The sequence below is a fragment of the Scyliorhinus torazame genome, chromosome 4, assembly GCF_047496885.1.
Source record: "Scyliorhinus torazame isolate Kashiwa2021f chromosome 4, sScyTor2.1, whole genome shotgun sequence".
In the NCBI taxonomy this organism is placed as follows: Eukaryota; Metazoa; Chordata; class Chondrichthyes; order Carcharhiniformes; family Scyliorhinidae; genus Scyliorhinus; species Scyliorhinus torazame.
Genome location: NC_092710.1, coordinates 141788879 through 141814192, shown reverse-complemented (window position 1 = coordinate 141814192; position 25314 = coordinate 141788879). Strand labels below are relative to the sequence as shown.

The 25314-nt window shown below is 46.3% G+C and overlaps 1 protein-coding gene across 11 annotated transcripts in view; it reads left to right on the top strand.

Annotated features, from left to right (window-relative positions):
* LOC140410506 (myelin transcription factor 1-like protein) overlaps positions 1-25314 on the top strand; it is a 676895-nt gene that overhangs the window by 24739 nt on the left and 626842 nt on the right. The window lies entirely within an intron of this gene.

Here is a 25314-nt window from a genome sequence, read left to right as displayed (position 1 = left end):
GGTTTGCAGTGATGCATAGCTGCTCCGCAACCATGTAAAATGTATGATGAAACTGACTTGTAAGAAATTGTTTTGTTCACGGCTTGCAGTCATTTTTGGAGAACCCGTTGTGCAAGATGTCAGTTTTTAAAATGGTTTCACATAGAGAGATAGTTTAAGCCAGCTTTAGAGTTTGAAGTTAAAACTGCTCATATGTGGAGAAAATAAGTACATCTCGAATTATAGAATGATAGATCACAGAAGAAGGTTATTCAGTCCATTGTGCCTTTTCCAGCTCTTCGAAAGCACTATCCAATTAGTCCTGCATGCCTGCTTTTACCCCCATGGGGCAGACAATTTCCCCCTTTGAGTATTTATCCAGTTCCCCATAAAATTGTTATCAAATCTGCTTTTCCCATCCTTTCAGATAGTACATCCCAGATCATAAGTTGCTGTATATATTTCCCCTTGCATTGCATCTGGTTCTTTTGCCAATTACTTTATATCTGTGTCCTCTAGTTGTTGACACTCGGCAGCTTAAATTGACTCATCATTATTTATCCTATCAAAACCGTTCATGATTTTTGACACCTATCTCAAATCTCCTCAGAATCTCCTCTGCTGTAAGGAAAACACACCCACCTTCTCCTGTTCTTTCTGCACAGCTGAACTCTTTCATCCCTGGCATCACTTTAATAGATCTGTCTTGCTCACTTTGATGCCTTGAAAATCCTTCCTAAAGTTTAATTCCCAGAAACGGCCACAGTGCATTCCCTGCTGCCTGGCCAGCGGTTTGGAGAGATTTCCCAATTTTTTGCCTTTGTACCTAATGCCTCAGTTTGTGCAACAAAAATCCCGCCTGCCTTTTCAACAGCCTTCTCCACTTGTCCTGCGACTTTCAAAGATTAGTGCACATGCACGACCCAGGTCTCTCCGTTGTATCCCTTTTAAAATTGTAACATTTTATTTATATTGGGCGTGATTCTCGGACCGGTGTATAGCGGAAGAGGCTGAACACGAGAACCGCGGCAGGCGGCAAATAGTTTGCTGCAACCGGCCCGCTCCCGTAGGTAAAATTAGGATCTCGCAGAGTGGCAAGAAACCAATTATCACCACTTAAGTCCTATTTCAATACACTTAATGGGATTTCCTTACCCAACGTCCTCCCACCATTCATTGGCCTCCCCAGCAAGTGGTCTGGATGGCACCGATTAGTACTCCCTTTTTAAAAATGTGAACCTGGTGGAAGGACATCTGTGGAGAGCCGAGGGTGGGGGTGCTGGACTTGCCACCCCAGTGCTCGGCGGGGAGTGGGGGACCCTCTGCTGGGGGTGGGGGACACCCGCAGGGGTGGGCTGCCATGGGAGGATGGGGGGGAGGCGCTGGGGGGTATCCCCACAACAACCACCATGAGGAATGTCACCCCCCCTAACACGTGAACACTACCCCACACTCCCATGACTACACCCCACTATGAGGTCCCTGGGAGTCCTCTTTTCTCAGGCCCCCCGAATACCCCCATAGAGCACCCCCCTCCCTTCTAGGATCCCCACCCATCATCCTCCAAATGCCCGGAGGCCCCTACTTATCTTCCCGACCCTTCAAACCCCCCTCCACCCTCATTTCATGGGCATGGCCCCCTTGCCCCCTGACACTTGGCAGTACCATCCTGGCACCCTGGAATTGCCACCCTGGCACCTGGGCAGTGTTCCTGCCAGCTTGACAATGCCATATGGGCACCTTGGCAGTGCCGGGGTGCAGTGCCAAGGTGCCAGCTGGGCAGTGCCAAGGTGCCCACATTCCAGGGAGAGGGCCAGGAAGCCATCCTGCACTTACCCTGACCACCCAGAGGCCTCTGATGGCATGGGAGACCCCCCAGGTGCCATTCCGTCTGGTCCACATTTTAAAAAAGGAGTATTAATCGGCGCCAGTGTGAGCACATTCTGGGAAGGCGGCTGAATGACAGGAGGCCGTTGGATAACGGACAGCTCTCCATAATTGTATGGAAATGAGACTTAAGTGGTGATAATTGGTTTCTCGCCACGCTACAGCGAGATACTGATTTCGCCTAAGGGAGCGGGCCGGTTGCATCGCAAACTGTTTGGCGCCTGGCGCAGATCTCGTTTTTGGCCTCTCCCGCTATTCATCGGCCTAATTTCGCTTGAGCAAGAGCGCAACGAGGCCGGAAGATCACGCCCATTAACTCTGGTGGATGAATACGGAAGTTTAAGATGATTCTGAACTGGTCTTCCAAAGTAGTTTGCTCTTCTGCTGTTAACCCTAATGTGTTCAGCTTGTGTTTTTCTCGTTCAAATACACCTGAATAAAGAAACCAGACTTCTGTATGCTGATTGAACATTTTGATTTCAGATAGTAGTCAGGTGCATCACAATTGAAACTAAGGAATTTTGTGGTCATTTTGACAATATCCCTTTACTTTCCTTCTCCTTGGGATGAGTGTTGCTGTAGCTGCTCTTGCGTATTTTTCTGAAGCACTGCCTGCTATAATCACAATGTCTCTCCCTTGTTCGCTATCAATCTGGCCCACAGTCTGGTCATTCACCTTTCCTGACTGAGCTAACCTCATGTCGGTCCTCTCGACGCACTGTCCCAGTCACTGAATATCAGGCTGTACACCGCAATATCATCACAAGTGATCCGTCTATTTACCAGTTTCACTATTGCGATCTGACTAGAACAACAAGGGTCTCTCTCTCTTAATGCCATGTAAAACAGTCTCAGGTTGCTCACCACGTTGTACCTGAACTTAATCTTGCTGCCAGGCAGTCTGACCACCACTGAACACCATGTATTTGTTATACCAATATAAGCATCAATTGCTCATAAGGGATTGTGTAAACATGTTTTGGGTTCACTTATTTAGACCAAGCACATGAGAATATGTATACAAAAGGAGAAATCTTGATGACATCAGCAGCAGAACTGTGTGTGTATGCTCTTCTCAAAGGCAAATGTGAAGTTAAGACTAGATTACATGACACAGTTCCTTTTTGGTGATGTCATGCTGCTATCCTTTCAAGCCATATTACAAAAGACATCTCCCAAATCTGTATCCATCTTTTCTGGAACTCCATGATTGTAGCACTCCAATTTGATTTCCTCCACCACAGTACCAAAATAGCTCTCATCAAAGTTGCAAATGAAATCCCATGTGACTGGAGCAAAGGAAAACTTTGTCTCCTCAACCTTTGACAGGTGTTATGATCAGGAGAGAAGGGGTCAAATGGCTCCCCTCTTTTCTCACTCCTCATTTAACTTTAAATTTTTATTGTATGAAAAGAATAAACTTGCCAATCCGCTGTGTATTTTACATGCTGTGATCATAAAATAACCCATCTGATTGGTTTTCTGGAATTTCACAAAGAAAGAGATTACCTTTAATGTACTTAACCAGGTCTAAGTAGTGCGCGCACACACACAACAGAGTGGAGAAAGATAGATCCCTAAAATTAGAGTCCAGAGAAATAGAAAGGGTTTATAATTCATAGTTTGGTGACTTGGCTGACTTCAGGTTGAATCTGGTGGTCCTATTGTTTCCTTCATGGATGCAATTTAAGTAAGTAACTGGCTGATTTATCTGTCTTTCTGGAGACAGTGGTTGAGTTGATTTCCTTCTGTCTGTTTGCACAAAGGGGATCCTTCTGCAGACAGGTGGTCATGGTCAGCACACAGGGTTTCAAAGCTTGTAAGATAGATTAGAGAGAGAGGAAGGAAGGACCCTAATCAAGCCTTCTCTCATCAGCATCTCAGCTGCTTGTCCTCTTATTGCAGAAACAGAAGCTTAAACGCACAAAGGGTTGGCTGTCATATGACTGTCATCCTGTGATTCAAACATAGCTGTTACTGGTGTATTCCCCCTTGTAACATCAATTCATGTCTGGAATCCCTCTTCTCAGTCAGGTTCTCATTGTTCAAATGACTGGATTTAAGGAATTCCCAATGTAGGTTGATGAGTTCTTGTGTGGTAACCCCTCTCAGCTCAGGTCCCATTGTCCAAGCGATTACTTGTAATGGTTTATTTCCAGCAGTTGAATACCTCTGTTGATTGCTTTGATGCCTTGCTAATGAAGACAGGCTATGTGATTCACTCATATCCCCAGGCCACTGTCGGCTGTATTTTTGGCAGACATGTAACCACCGTGTTGCCCCTGGTGCAGATCTGGGCATGGCGGTAAAATCGCAAGAAAGGCCAAAGTCGAGTTTGCCATCTAACCAGGCCGCTCCTGTTTGCAAGCTCCGGATCTTGTCCAAATATGGCGAGCATCTCATTAACCATAATTTGCATTAATTTCCATTTCATTCGCAAGATTGAAGTTGAATGCGATGGCGTCACGGGAATTAACCAGCTCCCCAGCGAGAAATCACACGGGCATCGTTTAGTATTCTTTATTAATAATGTGAAGCTGACGCAATGGCTGCTGAGGGGATTTGAGACGGCAAGTAGCCATTTCCATTTTCGGGCATACAACTCAAGGGCATTGAAACTGCTGCCCCAGTGCTGGGGGTGTGAGGAATTCTCAGGGGGGTTGGTCTAGGTCGGGGGGGCTGAAGCACTCCAGGTGGGGATCACACCTGGACTGGGGTGGGGTGGGGCGGTCAGAGGGTGTGAAGGGCTTTTTGTCTGTGAGGCCTTCAAGACATCTTTAAATACTGCGTATACCAATAAGAGGGGTAACTACAGCTGCTGCCTGTCTGTCTTACCAAACACTTCCAGGACAGAACCTGTTTTTGGTAATATGCTAAAGGTCACTTTAACTCGCTTTGTCTGTGCGTAGCACTCCTTCTTCAATTCCTTACAGACATCAAAATTCATGGTGTGTCGGTCCCACAGAGGATGCCCTCGCGGTGCTGGTGGCAGCCCAGGCGCCCAGACGCCGGAGAGAGCAGCAGTGGCGACACAGGCTGGAGGTGCACCCCATGTGCAGGGAGCCATGCACACATTGAAAACCCGGTCCCCATCAGGCCAAGGCAGAACCCAGAGCGTGATGCCAGTGGCAGCTCCAGGTGTATCGGCTTCAGTGGTCTTTCATCGAGATGATGAACAGCAAGTGCCGCAGGAAACTCCATCTCAACAAAGTGTGTGGCACCTGTGCCATATCCTCGCAAACTTGGCACCCCATGGAGGTGGTAAATGTGTTGTCTTGAGTGCACCAGGGCAGCAACCCTTCATTAACAGGAAGGGTTTGACTCTCTGAATGCTATACTCGTGGGCGACTACCACCTCCAGATCATGCAAGTGTATGCACCGTCCAGGGAGTGTGCATGACAGCTACATCGTGCGACAGGTGAAAGTCCCCGGCATTTTCGAGGTCCATCCCAGGATGATGAGTTGGCTCTTGGGCGATAAGGACTACCTGATGATGCCAGTACGGAGGCCGGAGACTGAGGTGGAGACCCGATATAACGAGTCCAATGTTGCCACCCATGCTATCATTGGGCCATACATTGGACTGCTCAAAATGTGGTTGCGATGCCTGGACCTCTCTGTGGTGAACTACAGTACACCATCTGCTTCGCAAGCCAACCGCGCTATCGGTAACTGCTCTCTCTCCTCAGACAACCCTGTGATTTCCAGGGCCCATTATTCATAAGGGGTGAGGATCTCTGATACTCCGTGCCCCCATCCTGGCCCTTTCCCACTTACTATGGGCTATCGTCTCCTGCGGGGATAAAGAGAGGACTTATGAGCGTGCGCCTGATGGATCTGGGGGGGTTCTCTTACAGGTGGCATGTATGGGCACCACAACTGGAAATTAAGGGGTTGTGCTGGTAGGTGTCTGGCAAATCAGACAATGAGACAGCCAGCAATGGCAAGATGCTCATGGAGGCAGTAAGTGCTGAATACGGACCATGATCTTGCTAATGCAGCAACTGTCAAAAAACAACCCGAAAATTATACCCAATATGACACTGAGAAATGTTCCCGTTAAATTTCATCCATTTCAATGAATTGGAATGCACAAGGTACAGTAATGTAAATTGGTTAGCCATCTTTGGCTGCAAGCTCAGTTCATCTTTAATCTCAGTTTTGAACAAAGTTAAATTCAGGTTTTCATCTGGCTGATTATAAATAGCTATCTGACATAAGGCATGTTTCCTTGACAGAGGATTGACCACACCATCCTCCTCCAATTCCTCTTCCCTGTCATCCAGTAGGGTGGGATCCTCCACTATCCTGATTCCATTTTCATCTAGCTAACCATAACCAGAATATCATCTACAATGGCTTCCCTTCTCATTCCCACACCATTACTACTGGTGTGTGCTCCAAGGATCTATCTTTGAACCACTCCCATTTCTCATCTCCATGCTGTCCATCAGCTCAAAAGCACAGTGTTGGTTTTCACATGTCTGTTGACACCACACAAATCTAAGTTATAAGCACCACTATGAATCCTCCAATGTCTCCAAATTGTCACATTGTATGTCCAACATCCAGCATTGAATTGCAGAAATTTCCTCCCAATTAAATACAGAAGGCTGTGCCACACCGCAAACTCCATTCCCAAGCTACTGACTCCACTCCTCTCCCTAGCAGTTGCCTGGGACTGAAACAGACTGCTGTAACCATGGTGCCGTATTTGAGCTTACGGCGACTTGCACTGGCTCCAGGTCAAGGAACATCTTAGACCATAAGATAGAGGAGCAGAATTAGGCCACTCGTTCCATCGAATCTGCTCCGCCATTTAATCATGTCTGAATTGTTTCTCATCCCCATTATCCTGCCTTCTTCCCATAACCCCTGATCCCCTTATTAATAAAAAAACTATCTTTGGCCTCCACAACCTCTGGGCGGCACAGTGGTTAGCACAGTCGCTTCACAGCTCCAGGGTCCCAGGTACGATTCCCAGCTTGGGCCACTGTCTGTGTGGAGTCGGCACGTTCTCTCCGTTTCTACGTGGGTTTCCTCCAGGTGCTCCGGTCGCCTCCCACAGTCCAAAGATGTGAGGTTTGATAGATTGGCCATGCTAAAATTTCCCTCAGTATCCAAAAAGGTTAGGTGGGGTTACTGGGTTAGGGGGATAATACTTAAGTGGGGTGCTCTTTCCAAGGGCCGGTGCAGACTCGATAGGCCGAATGGCGTCCTTCTGTACTGAAGATTCTATGATTCTGCAGCAAAGAGTTCCACAGATTCACCACCTGAATAAATAACTCCTCATCTCTGTTTTAAAGGATTGTCCCTTTAGTCTGAGATTGTGTTCTCTGGTTCTAGTTTTTCCTACAAGTGGAAACAGCCTCTCCACGTCCACGCTATCCAGGCCTCGCAGTATCCTGTAAGTTTCAATAAGATCCCCCCCCCCTCATCCTTCCTCATACGACAAGCTCTTCATTCCAGGGATCATTCTTGCGAACCTCCTCTGGACCCTTTCCTTACAACACATCATTCCTTAGATACGGGGCCCAAATCTGCTCACAATACTCCAAATAGCCTCTGAAGTACATTCTTGTTCTTACGTTCTCGCCCTCTCGACATGACTGCTAACATTGCATTTGCCTTCCTAACTGCCGACTGAACTACGATAACCTTAAGAGAATCGTGAACTCCCAAGTCCCTTTGTGCTTCTGATTTCCTAAGCATTTCCCCATTTAGAAAATAGTCTATGACTAAATTCCTCCTTCCAAAGTGCATAACCTCACACTTTTCCACATTGTATTCCATCTGCCACTTTATTGCCCACTCTCCCAGCTTGTCCAAGTCCTTCTGTTAACCCCCTGCTTCCTCAATAGTACCTGTCCCTTTACAGATCTTTGTATCATCTACACACTTAGCAACAGTGCCTTCAGTTCCTTCTTCCAGATCATTAATGTATATTGTGAAAAGTTGTGGTCCCAGCACCGACCCCAGAGGTACACCACTAGTCACCGGCTGAAATCCTGAAAAAGACCCCTTTATCCCCACTCTTTGCCTTCTGCCAGTCAGCCAATCCTCTATCCATGCCAGGATCTTACTCGTAACACCTTGGGTGCTTAATTTATTTAACAGTCTCCTATGTGCACCTTGTCAAAGGCTGTCTGGAAATCTAAATAAATCACATCCAGTGGTCCTCCTTTGTTTAACTTCCTTGTTACCTCCTCATTGAACTCTAACAGATTTTTCAGACATGACCTCCCTTTAACGAAGCCGTGCTGACTCAGACTTATTTTACCATGCACTTCCAAATACTCCGCAATCTCATCTTTAACAACAGACTCTAAAATCTTACCAATGACCAAAGTAAGGCTAGCCGGCCTTTAATTTCCTGTCTTCTGCCTCCCACTGCGGTGTTACATTGGCTACTTTCCAGTCCTCTGGGACCCTCTCTACCTCCAGTGATTCCTGATAGATCACCACCAATGCCTCCACAATCTCCTCAGTTATCTCTTTTAGAACCCTGGGGTGTAGTCCATCCGGTCCAGGCTTTTTATCCACCTTCAGACCTTTCAGTTTCCCCAGAACCTTCTCCTAGTGAAGCCCACTGCTCTTACCTCTGCCCCCTGGTTTTCCTGGAGCCCTAGCATTCCACTGGCGTCTTCCACCATGAAGACTGATGCAAAGTAACTATTCAATTCCTCTGCCATTTCATTGTTTCGTTATTACTTCTCCAGCCACATTTTCCAGTGGTCCAATGTCTATTTTTGCCTTTCTCTTACCTTTTATATATTGAAAAAACTTTTCCTATCTTCTTTTATATTACGAGCTAGCTTACACTCATATTTCATCTTCTCCCCCCTTATTGCTTTTTTAGTTGTCCTCTGCTCACTTTTAAAGACTTCCCAATCCTCTGGCTTCCCACAAATCCTCGCCACTTTGTATGCTTTTTCTTTTGCTTTTATGCTGCCCTTGATATCCCTCGTCAGCCATGGATGCCTCATCCTTCTCTTAGCATGTTTCTTCCTCCTTGAGATGAATTTCAATTGTGTTTCTCAAATAACCACCCAAAACTCCTGCCATTGTCAGCTCCTCCCTAATGTCTATGTAGTTACCCTTATTTAATTGTAATACCATTACATCTGATTCCAGCTTCTCTCAAACTGCAGGGCAAATTCTATCATATTGTGGTCACTGCTCTCTAAGGGTTCCTTCATCTTCAGTTCCCTAATCAAGTCTGCCTCATTGCACATCACCAAATCCAGAATTGCTTGTTCCCTCGTAGGCTCTGTCACAAGCTGGTCCAAAAAAAAACATCTCTTAGACATTCCATAAATTCCTTTTCTTGGGATCCACTACCGACCTGATTTTTCCAATCCACCTGCATATTGAAGTTCCCCATGATTATTGCAATATTGCCTTTTTACATGCCTTTTCTATCTCCTGGTTTATTTTCTGCCCCACATCCTGACTACTGCTAGGGAGCCTGTACATAACTCCCATCAGTCTTTTTACCTTTGCAATTCCTCAACTCTACCCACAGAGATTTTATGCCTTCTGATCCTATATCGCTCTTTGCTATCGATTTAACTTCATTCCTTACTAACAATGCTACCCCGCCCCCTTTGCCCATCTGCCCATCCTTTCGATAGGACACATATCCTTGTATACTTAGATCCCAGACCTGATCTCCTTGCAGCCACGTCTCTGTGATGCCCACAACATTGTACCTGCCAATTTCAATGTGCACAACAAGCTCATTTACATTGTGCCGTATACTACGCGTATTTAGGTACAACACCCTTGGTCCCGCATTGACCACCTCCCTTCGCACACTTGTCACCTTTTTTGCTCTACTCGAGGATGATGTTGTTCTCTTATTGTTCTTCTCTATTTCCCCTTCAGACACCTTCTAAACTAACACTCTGGTTTCCCCCCCCCCCCCCTTTCATACTGGTTTAGATGCAATCTGTCCTTCTTGTACAGGTTCCACCTGCCCTGGAAAAGATCCCAATGCTCCAGAAATCTGAAACCTTCCCTCCTACACCACCAGTTTAGCCACTTGTTTAGCTGCAGTATCCTCCTATATCTGGCCTCATGGCACGTGGCACAGGGAGTAATTCTGAGATTACAACCCCAGAGGTCCTCCTTTTTAGTTTACTGCCTAACTCTCTGAACACTTTCTGCAGGATGTCATCATTCTTCCTGCCTATGTTGTTAGTACCTATGTGTACTGCGACCTCTGGCTGTTCACCCTCCCACTTCAGGATGTCCTGTGTTCGTTCAGAGACGTCCTTGACCCTGGCACCAAGGACGCAACATATCATCCTGGATCTTTCACCTCCACCGGAGCGCCTATCTGTGCCCCTTACTATAGAGTCCCCTATAACTATCGCACTGCTGCATTTTGCCCTCCCTTGCTGAGCAATAGAGCCAGTTGTGGTGCCACTGTTCTGGCTGCTGTTTTCCCCTGATCGGCTATCCCCCCACCCCCCCCCCCCCCCAACAGTATCCAAAACGGTATACCTGTTAGAGAGGGGGACAGCCACAGGGGATTCCTACACCGAGTGCCTGCCCTTCCTAACGGTCACCCATCTGTCTGCCTGCATCTTGGGTGTGACCACGTCTCTATAACTCTTATCTATGACGCTTTCCACCAGCTGCATGCTCCAAACTGCATCCAACTGCTGCTCCAACCGAACCAGGTGGTCTGTGAGGAGCTGCCATTGGTTACACTTCCTGCAGATGTAGTTGACCAGAACGCTTATAGCATCACGGGTCTCCCACATCTCCCAGTTAGAGCACAGCACCCCGCTGAGTGATATTTATGCACTGGTCAATTAATTCAAAATAAATACTTAAACTGTTATGAGATTAAATTGTTATGAGATTAAGTTACAATTAATTATATGGCCCTGGTGCTAGATTTTTACTATAAAATTAAATGCCTAATACTAATCTCTGCCCTCAGGTTTAGTTACTCCTCCAGCTAGTTAATCAATTAGTATTAATTCGTTTTTTCAATGTTATTTGTTTTTTGATGTAACAGATTCCTACTAGCCAATCAGGTCACAGCTTTACTGTGATGTCACTTCAGTGTCTTTCCCCTACAATTTGAAAAGATCTTTTTATCACTTACCTTCCCAGGATGCTCTCTTGATCTCTCCCTGCAGATTACCTGAAGAAAGGAACAAAACGAAAGGGAAAAAGCACCTCCTCCCACTCTGCGCTGAAATACCACACTGCTCCAAATTACCAAATTTCAATCCTCACTTGGGCTTTCTCACGCAGGCTGTCTCTATTTCACGAGCTTTCAAGTTCCTTCATGACCTTGCTCTTTCCTATGTCTGTAATTTCCTCCAGCCCTATAACTATCTGATATATCTGTGCTATCCTAATTTTGGCCTTTAAAAAAAATGTTTTCATGGGATAAAGGCCTTGCTGGCCAGACCAGCATTTTATTGCCCATCCCTAATTGCCCATGAGAAGCTGGTGGTGAACTGCCTTCATGAACCGCTGCAGTCCATGTGTTGTAGCAACACCCACACTGATATTAATAGGGAAGTTCTAGGATGTTGACCCAGCAATAGTGAAGGAAAAGTGATAACATTTTGAGGCAGGGTGCTATGTGTCCTGGTGGGAAGAACAAAGAACAAAGAACAAAAAAAGTACAGCACAGGAACAGGTCCTTCAGCTCTCCAAGCCTGTGTCGACCATGCTGCCTGTCTAAACTAAAATCTTCTACACTTCCTGGGTCCGTATCCCTCCATTCCCATCCTATTCATGTATTTGTCAAGGTGCCTGAAATGTCACTATCGTCCCTACTTCCACCACCTCCTCCGGCAGCGAGTTCCAGGTACCCACTACCCTCTGTGTAAAAAAACTTGCCTCGTACATCTCCTCTAAACCTTGCCCCTCGCACTTTAAACTTATGCCCCCTAGTAATTGACCTGGGAAAAAGCCACTGACTATCCACTCTGTCTATGCCCCTCATAATTTTGTAGACCTCTATCAGGTCGCCCCTCAACCTCTGTTGTTTCAGTGAGAACAAACCGAGTTTATTCAACCTCTCCTCATAGCTAATGCCCTCCATACCGGGCAACATCCTGGTAAATCTCTTCTGCGCCCTCTCTAAAGCCTCCACATCCTTCTGGTAATGTGGCATAACTAAGGTTCAATACAGCTGTAACATGACTTGCCAATTTTTATACTGAATGCCCCGGCCAATGAAGGCAAGCATGCCGTATGCCTTCTTGACTACCTTCTCCACCTGTGTTACCCCTTTCAGTGACCTGTGGATCTGTACACCTAGATCTCTCTGACTGTCAATACTCTTGAGGGTTCTACCATTCACTGTATATTCCCTGCCTGCATTAGACCTTCCAAAATGCATTACCTCACATTTGGCCGGATTAAACTCCATCTGCCATCTCTCCGCCCAAGTCTGCAAACGATCTAAATCCTGCTGTATCCTCTGACAGTCCTTATCGCTATCCACAATTTCACCAACCTTTGTGTCATCTGCAAACTTACTAATCAGACCAGTTACATTTTCCTCCAAATCATTTATATATACTACGAACAGCAAAGATCCCAGCACTGATCTCTGCAGAACACCACCAGTCACAACCCTCCAATCAGAAAAGCACTCTTCCATTGCTACTCTCTGCCTTCTATGACCTAGCCAGTTCTGTATCCATCTTGCCAGCTCATCCTGTGTGACTTCACCTTTTGTACCAGTCTGCCATGAGGGACCTTGTCAAAGGCCACATAGACAACATCCACTGCCCTACCTGCATCAATCATCTTTGTGCCTCTTCAAAAAACTCTTTTGAAGATGGCAAGTGGCCCTTGCTTGAAGATGGTGATGTTCCCAAGCATCTACTGGCCTTATCCCTCTAGATGGTAGAATTTAGAAGGTGCTATTAATCTCTTGCTGGAGATGGTAATTGCCCAACAATTGTGTTCCTTGCCAATTTTTAATCCAATCCTGAACATTGTTCAGGTTTTACTGCATCTGGACACAGACTGCTTCTGTATCCAGTAAGACCTGGACAATATTCAGGCATGTGCTAATAAATGGCAAGTAACATCTGCGCCACACAAGTGCTAGGCAATGACCATCTCCAACAAAAGCAAATCTAACCATCTCCCCTTGACATTCAATTGTATTGCCATTGCTGAATCCCCCATGTGGGCATGTTAGATTCTAATTGCTGCACCATTGGTGGCCATGCCTTCAGTTGCCCAGGCCTAAGCAGTGGAATCTCCAGAATAGACTTCTTTGCCCTCTACCTCTCTTTCCTATTTTAATATTTGGCTGCTTTTGGCCATTCACCTTAATATTGCTTTATTTGGCTCAGTATCAAGTTTTGCTTTATAATACTCCCTTGGAGCATCTTGGTAAACTTGCTGTTGTGAGGGTAAATACAACATGAAAACTTTCTACTGCAGGATCCTTCCAAACCAGCCAAGGAGATAGCTACCACATCAGGCAGTCTGCTGTGCACACACATATTATGCAAGTGGCCCTTGCTAAAGTTACAAGAGACAACAGCTTCATCACTTCTTCCATGGAAAAGTGGCATGGGCTTAGACAGGGAGTGCATCTTTCACTGGTTAACAGAATGTCCTCAAATACAAAGCCTTAAGCATTGTACTTATGTCAGAATAGGAAGGATTTGAACTCAACCATTGTTCAGGTTCCTACTGACCATATAAATAACCTCGCAGCAGCAGAGGAATACCTTGGCCTGGGTGTTTTGGCATCCATTTTCTGTTCTTCAGCTCCAATCCCCATTTTAGCTACAATGAAATATTATGTGCAAAAAGGCAATAGTTGTCTGAAATGCTTGAAATGACAGCTTCCCAAGGCTGCAGCAGTTTCCAAATTAGGTTTGTACGATGGTTGTTGATGGACCCAAAATGAAATGCGTGCAGAAGTGTTGAGCACATTAATCTTCACCTTGATCCTGATACCAGCGAGACTTTCCTTATTTGTAAACTAATATGGGAGCACTAGGTAGCTGCATTGACTGAGTGATAACCCCCCTTCATTCAGCTGGTCTTTGTACTTTTATAGAGGGTAGCCATCTGTTGCAAATAAGGCCAACATCTGTTAATTCGTCTCACGCTGTATCATGTCCATCACAAAACTCTGAAGGGCTGTGTTGCCTACTTCTTCACCTCGCTCTTTCTTTCTCATTCATTCAGCAACTCCTTAAAATCGACCTCTTTGACCAAGCATTTGGTCACGTGCCCTACTATATCTTTGCGTGTCTGTGTCATGGTGATGCTTCTGTGATGCACTCTGGGACATTTTACGACATTAAAGGCGCTATATAAATAAAAATTGTTGGTGCCATTCTTTTAAATTTAGAGCACACGAGTAAACTTTAGAAATTATCTCAGAGAGATTTATTATCAATTAAGTAGTGTATTGATCTGTTGCATCTTTAGGGCTCCTCTTAAAAATAAGCTTTTACCTTGACAAAGCAAGTTACGCAGAAACATCTAAATTAGAAGATCATGAGATAAAGCAGGACCTAATATCCTTAAATGGTGAGAGACTGTGTATTGTATTGGAGCAAAAGGGTTTAGCTGCAGAAATCACTCAACGTTAGTGTGCGGGTACAGAAAGTAATCAATAAGGCTATAGAATGTTTGTCTTTATCTCAGTGGGGCTGGAATGCAAAAATGAAGATAATCCTCCAGTTATCCAGAGAACTGGACAAACTCCGTCTGAAGGACTGTGTCCAGTTTCTGGCACCAATCCATAGGATCCCCTTGGAGGGGGTGCAGCCCGAGTTCTGGAGAATCATTCTGGAGTTTAAAGGGTTAGATTATGATGGCTATTGCATAAATATGATTTGCATTTCTTAAAATTTAGAAGATTGATGGGTTATCTGTGGGGGTGTTTGAAATAAGAATGGGGATTTTGTAGGGTGGATACCATTTCTTCTGGAATTCAGGTCAGTGAGGTACAATCTTAAAACAATGTACAAAATCATTTGGAGTGAGATCAGGGAACATTTTTCACACAGGGGGATGTGGAAATCTGGATCATCACCTCCAAAAGCTGAGTCAAATTGAAATGTTAAAAACTGATATTGACAGATTTTTGTTTGGCCTGGGTGTCAGAGGTGGGTAAATGGAACTGAAATATGGATCAGCCATTATCTAATAGAATGATGGAAATTTATTGTGTGCATAAGCTGCAAGTGTTTAATTGTGGATTCCTATTTTGAATAAAAATAGTAAAATTCAAAAAAAAACCTGGACAGAATTTCTTTTTGATTCAGTGGGATGATGGTGAGTGGGCATTTTGGAGATAAAAAATGTTCTGTGGGTATTCGTGACAATACCATAATTCAGGAATGTGATAATTAACTGCCGTGAAAATAAAAAAATCAAACTTATTGGAGTTAATTATCACTTAATGCTTCGCCCTGTAAACTCATTTCAAAAGGTATTTAAAAGTAAATATATGTGATAAATAAAACATCACACCACTGGCAGCACGTTATGGACATTCTGTCATGCGTGTAAACCCATCATAACTCACTCCCGCAGCACTCAGGATTTACAGGTCTCTCATGGGTGAAGGAATTTCCATGACACATTTCTATTGACATAACTTATGTAACTTAAGTAAAATTATTTTTACCAAATGGCTCCCAATGTGACAAACAAATGAATGGAATTTACGAGAAGTCGGGATCAGCAAGGCTATTCAGTACATCAAAATTCATAGCTTTGTAATCAAGTTCATTCACCTTCAATCCTGATACCCAACTACATGTAAAAATCAGAATAATTTGGAAATTAGATTCCATGACCGAGAATCAACATTGCAATAGAGAGACTGAGGGGGTGCCTAAAGGATCCTATATGGCAGACAGTGGCCGGAATTCTCCTGCCATTGCGATTCACTTTTCCTGACGGCAGCGCACTTCCGCCTGTGGATTTCCCAGCGGCATGGGGTGGCCTCAATGGGAAATTCCATTGACAAGCGGCAAGAGTAGAGAATCCCACCGCCAGGGAAAGAAGTGCTGTGACGGTTGGGATGACTGGAGAATCCAACCCAGTGTGCTCAGTCCACACCATGGGCGTCATTCTCCGCCGGCGGGAGTCTCTGTTTTGCCGGCGCCCGGGGGTTTCCCGACGGCGTGGGGCTGCCCCACAATGGGAAACCCCATTGACCGGCCGGTGTTACGGAGACTCCCGCCGGCCGGTCGGGGCAGAAATGTGGCGGGGCGGGTAGGAGAATTTCACCCCAGAAGTCTGACGTCTGCCATTTGGATCGGACTGCTCAATAAGCATCCAGGGATCATGCCTGGAGCTGGCATTGGGCCCGTTGGATGTGCAAATCCAGAGCTTAAATGTGTTTCAGCCACGCACATCACATTAAATTGTGACTGCCACTGCCTCCCGCAATCAGTTTCTTCACTTCATGTCAGCTAAAGCAGGTCCTGGAACCTGCTACTTAAATGGAAAGTTTCATGTTTTCATACTGATTTAATTGGAGCTCCACATTAAAAGCATGGTCTGCTGCTGGCTGCTGTCCCTCTGTTGACACCTCCCCTCCTGAATTGTCCTAAGGGTCTCTGATGGCATCTGAGCAAATCAATCGATTGCCTACCCTCACCCCTCCCCTGGCAAGCGGCCTCTGGAACTTCATCTGGTACCCAAAGCTCATCAATACTATCCTAATGAGGCCAGCAAACCAATTTAACTCGATCTAACCGCCAATGTCATGAGACATGGCTGCTGTGGAGGGATCTCATCCCAGTTTGGCCATGATTTAATTTCTAGGCCCATATGTTTGAGAAACAATCCTTTGTGTTGTACCTGGCACAGTAATCAAATAGCCTCCTGAGACAGCAAAACACTTATATAATTATAAATTAGTGGTATCAATCTAAACTATAAAAACTTTTGTAGTTCTTGTACAGATTGCTATTGCAGAAACTGTAGAGGTTACTGATAACATATCAGCCAAAAGCATTGGTCTCCACTTGAATTCCGGGAGCACCATGACAACCCAAGGGAAGAGTGAAAAGGCAGATATGGTTAGGAGACCACAGAGGCAGTTATCTGAAAGCGAGCAATGTCTGAAAACTGGATTTTCTTTCAGCTGCCACGTATGAATGTTTATTATTATTTGATGAGTAAAATAACCTGCCATCTTGTTGAGTTAGGTGCTGCATTGGTGTAGTGGCATGCTAACTAGTTATTGGCTTTGCATGCCTGCTTTTTTATCTGAGTGGTCCCAGCAACCCTTGACCCGACCCTGCCCAAACCTCCCAACCAAAACTATCTGACCTGAAAACCACAAGATCCGAAATCCGGTTTGGACTCAGTGCCAAGGTTGCCAGTTTTGGAATTTTGTACCTGTTTGACACTCAGAAATATTATTCCGTGCACACTGTTGTCATACAATAACAGGAAATTATTTTTCCACCATTATTGTCAATTAAGTTTCAGTGGAGTATTAGGATGGCAGCCATATTGTTTTTTATTCTTTCATGGGATGTGGGTGTCACTGGCTGGGTCAGCATTTATTGCCCATCCCCGAGTGAACCATATTGCTGTGGTGTCTGGAGTCATGTGTAAGCCAGACCAGGTAAGGACAACAGATTTCCTTCCCTAAAGGACATTAATGAACCAGATGGGTTTTTACAACAATCGACAGTGGTTTCATCGTCATTATTAGACTTTTTAATTCCAGATTTTTATTGAAATCAAATTTAACCATCTGGTGTGATTCAAACCCAGGTCCCCAGAGTATTACCCTGGGTCTCTGGATTATTAGTCCAGTGACAATGCCACTCCGCCACTGCCTCCTCTATATGCATGGCACAGAAGGGAAGGAACCTGCTGGTTTTGTTGATAAGCCTATTTGGATCGTGTCACTTAGACTCCCGAGATCAATAAAGCTCTGTCCGTGCTTTCCTGTTAGAAGTGTACTTTTCTCTTGTTCCCAAATGGTGGTTTTCACAGGCTCAGTGACTAAGGACGTCTTTTTGTTTTGTGCTCTTGTTCACTTTGTATACTGGTTCCTCACTTCTGAGGTTCTGTTCAGAGACTACATTATCCAACCTGTTATAAGCTGTCAGGCGTGCAAGATGGATTGATATGATGCGCTGATGAGCTGATGCTCACTACTTTCTGACAAAAGGGACATTTTGAGATCTGTGGGACGTACCTCTCTTTTTTTTGGAAATTATTTTTATTACATTTTTAACATTTCATACAAAAGCGCCAGAATGTGGCGACTCGGGGATTTTTACAGTAACTTCATACTTGTGACAATAAAAGATTATTATTATTAAAAGAATATAAATGACATGAACCATAACACACATTCTTTCAACACTTTTTACAAAGACTCTCACCTCCACCCCCTCCCCCCACCCCACCTGAGCTACCCTCCCCTATAAATAAATAAGTCCCCCTCCTTCGCCTTAAACTCTAGCAGTGACCGATTCTTTGAAATACACTGAGTGGTTGCCACCTTCGATAAAACCCTCAATCGACCCTCTCAAGGTGTATTTGACCCTCTCAAAGCACATCATCTCCATCAAATCACCTAGCCACGCCAGAGCTTTTGGTGGTATCACCATCCTCCAGCCCAATAAGATATGCCTCCGAGCCATCAACGAAGAAAAGGCCAGGACATCAGCCCCTGCTCCTGTCTGCAGTTCCGGCATGTCGCAGACCCCAAAAAGCACCACCAGTGGGCAGATTTTCATCTCCACATTCAGGATTGCCAGCATGGTGACAAAATAGGACCCCCCAAACTCCACCAGCCTGAGGCATGACCAGAACATGTGCGTGTGACGTGCGGGCCCCCTTGAACAACTCTTGCACCTATCATCCATCTCTTCAAAAAAATGACTCATTCTCACTTTAGTGAGATGAACTCAAAAAACTACCTTGAGCTGAATGAGGCTCAGCCTTGCGCATTCACCCTCTGCAATGCTTCACACCATGTCCCTTCCTCTAGTATCGGCCCCAACTCCTCCATCCATTTCACCTTCGCCCCCGCAACTGAACCCAAGTCCTCCCCATTATACGCTGGTACATCCTAGATGTACTACCCTCTATAGTGATCTGTATATCTTATGGTATATGAAGGGTTAATAACTGCATCATAGTGTTAGACAACCACTAGGCAGCACTAAATTCAGGTATATAAACTGAACTCAGAGGATCTTGGGTCTCTTCGAACCAGGAGTGAGTAGACAGCAGAGTGAGAGATATAGCTTATGCAGTTAAACATAGTTAATACTTCTTCTGATTTACTTTATCATTAGTTATAGTTCTGTAGAGTGAACAAACTCATTAGTATTTATATTCGTTATTTATTAAATCTTATTTGCTTTAAATTGAAGATTGGTAGTTTCATTGAAATGTAACCATCAAACCATCCTGGAAGTACAGCAAAGAGTAACGGCATATTACGATCGCGTAATATAATACACTCTACTGATCCTGCACAGGATAGAATCCGTTCCAACAAGGTGGATGGCTGAACCACTGGAAATCCCGAATAAAAACTGCTTAACCCAGCTCCGCACCTAAAGGTACCTAAATCCGCCTCCGTCCGAAAGCCCATGTTTCTCCCTTAACTTCTCCAAGCTAGCAAACCGCCCCTCCAAAAATAGATCTAACATCTCCTCCAACTCTCTCTCCTTCCAAGCACTGAATGTGGCCTCCTGCCTTGCCGGCTCGAATAAGTGATTGGCATACATGGGAGCCAGCCGCGATGTTGCCCCCAATTCAAAATGTTGGCGGAGCTGCCTCCAAATTTTTAGCATGGCCACCACCATAGGATTTGTGAATATTTTGCCAGAAATACCGTGAGTGGTGCAGTTACCAGTGCTCCCAAGCTCGTCAAAGTGACTCCGATTCCATTCTTACCCAGAAGGCCCCCGGGTCCCCACACCACCTCACCTTCTCCGCGTTAGCCACCCAATAGTAATATAACGGATTTGGCAGCGCGGAGCCCCCAGCCTGTCTCTCCCTCTGAGTCACCCGCTTCGAATCCTCGGGACCTTACCCGCCGAAATAAATCCTGCAATAAGCCGGTCTACCTCTCGAAAAAATGATTTGGGCAGAAACCCTGGGAGGGACTGGAACAGGAATAGGAATCTCGGCAGTATATTAATTCTAACCGCCAGCGATAGGGGGAGGCTGTCCCACCTCTGTAGGTCTGCCTTGATGCTCCCCACCAAGCTCATATAATTCAGCTTCTGTAACCATCCCCACTCTCCTGCCATCAGTACCCCAAAGTACCGGAAGCTGGTTTCTGCCAATCGAAACGGCAACTGCTTCAGTCTGGTTCCCCCTCCTGCTACTCCTGCCACAAAACATTCCTGTTCCTGACATTCTGCTTCTAGCCAGAGAAAGACCTAAATCGCTGCAAAATCTCCATGATGTTCCCAATAGGTATCTCCGGATCCCTTACGTATAACAGCAAATCGTCAGCATATAACGATACTCTATGTCCCCACCGCACCCCCCCCTTAACTATCCTATTCCATTTCATTGAGACCCACAATGCCATGGCCAATGGCTCATTTGCCATTACAAACAGCAAAGGAGACAGTGGACATCCTTGCCTCATGCCCCGATGTAACTGAAAGGTCACAGAGGTCAGATTATTAGTGCAAACGCTTGCAAATGGCGGCGCATACAGCAACCGCAGCCAGGACACAAATCCCAGACCTAGCCCAAATTTCTCCAGGACTGTAAAAAGGTATCCCCACTCCACCAGGTTGAATGCCTTCTCTGTGTCCAGAGATACAATAATGGGCGGTACAGCAGCACAATAGTTAGCACTGTTGCTTCACAGCGCTAGGGACCCTGGTTCGATTCCCAGCTTGGGTCACTGTCTGTGCGGAGTCTGCATGTTCTCCCGTGTCTGCCTGGATTTCCTCACGGTGCTCTGGTTTCCTCCACAAGTCCTGAAAGATGTACTGTTAGGTGAACTGGACATTCTGAATTTTCCCTCAGTGTACCCGAACAGGCGCCGGAATGTGGCGATTAGGGGATTTTCACAGTAACTTCATTGCAGTGTGAATGTAAGCCTACATGTGACACTAATAAAGATTATTATTGTTATCTCCGTTGCCAGACGGGTCATAGGGGAAAGCACCATATTAAGAAACTGGCGTATATTTGCCGACAGCCTCCGCCCTTTCACGAACTCCGTCTGATCTTCCCCTATCAATGCCGGAAGGACCAACTCCAGTGTTAAAGCCAACACTTTGACCAGCAATTTGATGTCTACGTTGAGCAGGGAGATAGGGTGGTATGGCCCATACTCTTTAGGGCCTATGTGCTGGATTCTCCGCCGGTGGGATGCTCTGTTTTGCCGGCAGCCCGAGGGTTGCCCGACGGCGTGGGGCTGCCCCACAATGGGAAACCCCATTGACCAGCTGGGGTAACGGAGCATCCCGCCGACGTGCTGAAACAGAAATGTGGCGTGGTGGCGCGGAGAATCCAGCCCTTTGTCTTTCTACAAAAGCAGCGAAATGGGCGCCTGCCCCACTGTCCCCAAGAGAGTGCCACGCTCCAAAGAGTCCTTAAACATGCCCAGCAACAACTGACCCAACTGATCCATGAACCTTTTATAGAAGTCCACCGGGAACCCATCCGGCCCCAGCATCTTCCCTGATTGAATCTGTTTCAACCCTCCCTGGATCTCCTCTAAACACAGCGGGGCATCCAGCTCGTCCTGCAGCCTGTCACCCACTCCGGCAAACTCCAGATGCACCAAAAACTCTGCCATCCTGCGTCCATCTTTAGATGGTTCCGACTGATAGAACCTCTCTTAAATAGCCTTGAACACCTCATTCACGTCCTCTGGATCGGAGACCAACCTACCCTCTCAGTCCTCAACCTGAACAATCTCCCTATCCACCTTCCACCACCTTAATGGATAAGCCAAAAGCCGACTCGTCTTCTCCACATATCCGTATACTGTCCCCTTTTTTTCATCTCAACTGCCACACCGCTTTACCCATTGACGTCAGGTTGAACTGGATTTGCTGTTCCCTCCTGCACATCAACAATTCAGAGGTCAGATCCCATGCATACCGACGATCCACGCTTAAAATCTTATCCACCAATTTCTGTCGCTCCTCCCGAGCCTCGCCATCTGCATGTGCTTTAATTGCTATAATCTCTCCCCTGATCCCCAATTTCAGTGCCTCCCATAGAATAGAGGGTGAGACCTCTCCATTGTCATTATTCATAATGTATTCCTGAATGGCCCTCGAAATCCTCCCACAGATCTCCAAATCAGACAGCAACCCAACATCCTATCGCCAACCCCTGTGGCACTCTTGGCCCACTCCCAGCGCCAGGTCCACCCAATGTGGGGCGTGATCCAAAATCACTACTGCTGAATATTTGGCCACCCTAACACCAGCCAGTAGAGTTCTGTTTATATTGAAGTAATCAATCCGCGAATACACTTTGGGAACCACGGAGAAAAACAAGAACTGATTCTCCCCTGGGCGCGTGAACCTCCACGGGTTCACCCCTACCACCTCTTCCATGAACATGGACACTACTCACGCCATCCTGACCGAGCACCCCCCCCCAACCCAAGGAGAACACCTGGTTCACCCAGGTCTTCCGGAGCGTAACCTGGTGGAACACACCTCTCTTGTTGTTTTCTGAGTTTTATTTTGCAGGTTTTACCTGTGGTAAAAGTGAGAAAAGGACCCGATTTCTGCGATAATAATAATATTTATTCGTGACTACGGCGCCTGTTCGGGTACACTGAGGGAGAATTCAAAATGTTCAAATTACCTAACTGCACGTCTTTCGGGACTTGTGGGAGGAAGCCAATGCGGGCATGAGGACACACAATAACCCAAGCCGGGAATCGAACCTGGGACCCTGGCACTGCGATGCCACAGTGCTAACCACTGTGCTACCATGCCACCTAATTACATACTACACTGCATTTATCGTTAGGTGGCTTATATTCTGTGATGCTGACCACACTCTCAATTTTGCACCTTATGCAAACATTTTTTGCTCTGAAGTGTCAAAGAAGAGACTTCTGCAAATTTACTTACCCAATTACAGGTGCTTGTTGGATCATTGCATCACACCTGAGCCAATGTACTTTACATTGCTTGGTTGATGTTGTTAATAGTTGGCAAACATTGTTACATTTGAAATAAATGAATGTCCTATCAAATATTTACATGTAGTCTAAGAGAGCTTCTTCCTACCCTTGAGAGTATCTAGCTGTACATTGTATATTCGTTATCCTTGATCAGATACTTTCCTTGGCTGTGTTTCCATGCCGTGACTCAATCAATATAACTACGGAAAGGTTCATTGCATTATGTCTACATTTTAGAAGCTTTCTGCCTCTTTTTCCTCCTTTAAGACACTCCTTGAAACTTACCTCTTTTACCAAGCCTTTTGTTCTTTGTCCTAATATCTGCTATGTGGCTCAGGAATCCTCTCATGAGGCACCGTGGAATTTTTTACTACATTAAGGGGGCTATATAAATGCAGGCTGTTACTGCGGATGTCCCTGTGCCATTCTCTTAATTTAAGTTGTTGTTGTAATTCACGTAATTTCTGAGGTATTTTTACATAATGTTTCCCCAAGTTTAACATGGTCGAAATGCCCCTAGGCGTTGTTAGTGTTTTGTAGTTTAAACAAAAATTCTATCTTTTTTAAACCCGCATTTAACTGTAATGGAAAGTGAAAGCAACATGCCTGAAAGTATGATGCCTGATAGCATGGTGCATCACATGGCATGCAACCCGTTATAGTTGAAAGCAATCCTGTGAAAAAGTGATTTATACTGGCCTAAAGTGTATTTATCTGTTAACCCTGCTGTAATAGTGTTATGTATCTGGGATGATACTGAGAACCTAAGAATTCTACAAAACGTGAAATGAGAATGAAGCATTTGGGTGATCAAGCCTACTGCTTCCACCAACCATGTACAATCCTTCCTATTGTGGATTCTGTCCAAGCCATTTAATTTCCTCAGGGATACTTCTTCAGAGTTTCTTCCTCCCCTTGAAGGTAAATCAAGCAAAACTCAAGAATGTGTCTGACTGTATATTGTATATTGGTTATCGTTGATCAGACACTTCCCTTGGCATGATGCTTCCATTGTTCCTGCTGCTGAGAATCTAAAATGTTCCACACAACCATTGGTCATCCACACCTTACATATTCTTATAATCCAGTCTTGTCCAAAACCAGGGGCGAGATTCTCCGACCCCCCGCCCGGTCGGAGAATCGCCGGGGGGCTGGCGTGAATCCCGCCCCCGCCGGTTGCTGAATTCTCCAGCACCGGATATTCGGCGGGAATTGCGCCGTGCCGGTTGGCGGCCCCCCCCCCCCACGATTTTCCGGCCCGGATGGGCTGAAGTCCCGCTGCTAGAATGCCTGTCACGCCGGCGTAGATTAAACCACCTACCTTACCGGTGGGACAACGCGGCGCGGGCGGGCTCCGGGGTCCTGAGGGGGCCGCGGGGCGATCTGGCCCCGGGGGGTGCCCCCATGGTGGCCTGGCCCGCGATCGGAGCCCATCGATCCGTGGGCGGGCCTGTGCCGTGGGGGCACTCTTTTCCTTCCGCCTTAGCCACGGTCTCCACCATGGCGGAGGCGGAAGAGACTCCCTCCACAGCGCATGCGCGGGGATGCCGTGAGCGGCCGCTAACGTTCCCGCGCATTCGCTACCCGGCAATGTCATTTCCGCGCCAGCTGGGGGGGCACTTCTGCCAGCTGGCTGGGCGGAAATCAGTCCGGCGCAGGCTTAGCCACTCAAGGTTAGGGCTCGGCCCCCCAAGATGCGGAGGATTCCGCACCTTTGGGGCGGCGCGATGCCCGACTGATTTGCGCCATTTTTGGCGCCGATCGGCGGACATCGCGCCGATACCAGAGAATTTCGCCCCTGATATTCATCTATATCTTTTCAAAGGTATTAGTTATGAATATCAATTCCTAGCTAATGGGAGTATCAGCCAATAGTTGCTGACAATGTGGGGGGTGGGGGGCTGGGGGGCTGGGGAGAGGGGTGAGAGAGAGAGGTGGGCACAATTTGGAATTGTAGGTTGTAACTCAAATCATGGATTCTGTTGACACCATGGGCGGGATTCTCCGGTCGCTGACGTCAAAATCACATTCGGCGATCGGCCGGAGAATACCCGTTTCGGCCCAAATCGAGGACAGGGCCGCTTTTGCGATGTGCCGCCCCCAACGCCGTGCATCGTAGCGATGGCCTCAGGACCTTGCCTGAGGCCCAGCCCCCAATGCTCCACCCCCGATGAGCTGAGTTCCCAATGCTGTCGGTCGCGTGTGCTATCATCCGTCGGGAACTCGGCGTGGCAGCTACGGACTCAGTCCAGTGCCGCCACAGTCAGGGTAGGAACCATCCGCAGGCAGTGGGGGGGACTTTGTCAGGGGCTGG